Source organism: Dipodomys spectabilis, unplaced genomic scaffold, assembly GCF_019054845.1.
Source record: "Dipodomys spectabilis isolate Male_0828 unplaced genomic scaffold, ASM1905484v1 ptg000354l, whole genome shotgun sequence".
Taxonomy (NCBI): domain Eukaryota; kingdom Metazoa; phylum Chordata; class Mammalia; order Rodentia; family Heteromyidae; genus Dipodomys; species Dipodomys spectabilis.
Window position 1 is genome coordinate 912,962 of NW_024871031.1, and position 857 is coordinate 913,818.

General features: G+C 30.5%; 1 pseudogene; it reads right to left on the reverse strand.

Moving 5' to 3' along the window:
- Nucleotides 1–255: 255 nt before the first annotated feature.
- On the reverse strand, nucleotides 256–352 carry LOC122095498 (annotated as a pseudogene).
- Between the last annotated feature and the right edge of the window lie 505 nt (nucleotides 353–857).

An 857-nucleotide genomic window follows, 5' to 3' on the forward strand; every position in this document is an offset into this window, starting at 1 on the left:
CATATAGAAACAGATTAAGATTCCTTTTTATCCTAGGCCTATATAGTATTTTATTTCTTTGGGATAAAATGACAATGATATCTAATTTGAGAAGTTTTGTAAAGATTATGCTATGTAAAGGCCTTTCTAAGTTGAGGATTTAGTACACTGATATCAAACTAACTTTCAGATCAATGAATTACATTTATTGTTACATTTGCATTTGTGTAATCAATTTTTTAATAACTGTTTTTAATTTCTTGCATCTGAAGAATGAAAAATATGGAATACTTCACACATTTTCATATCATGCTTGTGCAAGTGCCATGTTAATCTCTATATTGTAATTTGGGTAAACGGGCTGCTGAAGCATGTAGTATCCTGTAAATTTAAGTAGTTAATGATGCAGTCTTTATACAGGCATATATCCTTGATTAACTCTTTGTAACTAGGAAACCTTATTGTTCCTAAAAATGCTATTGATCTTACTTCTCTAAAATTCTGTGTATATTGGAAAAAAACATATTGTTTGGTCGATTGCTCACATTTGCAATTTTTTTTGTCAATGACTATTTTAAACATTTTTCATTTTAAATTTGATCATACTTTGAAGCCTTTATAGTTAGGTCCAAAGGTGATCCTTTTCAAGTACTTATTTATCAACTGAGTTAGCTTTGTGGGGCTAATGGCTTCAAATTAAGCCTTGCTTAAGAGTTACTTCTAAACTTCTGCAGCTTAAAAGTTCCTAAATGAGGTCATACTGGCACAAATGTTTACCTGACCCTTTACTATTCTTCCATGTAGCAACAGTCCAATCAGAATATCTTACCCTGACAGCCTAGATTTTCTTATTGGAACAAAACTAATCTTAGTTAAAA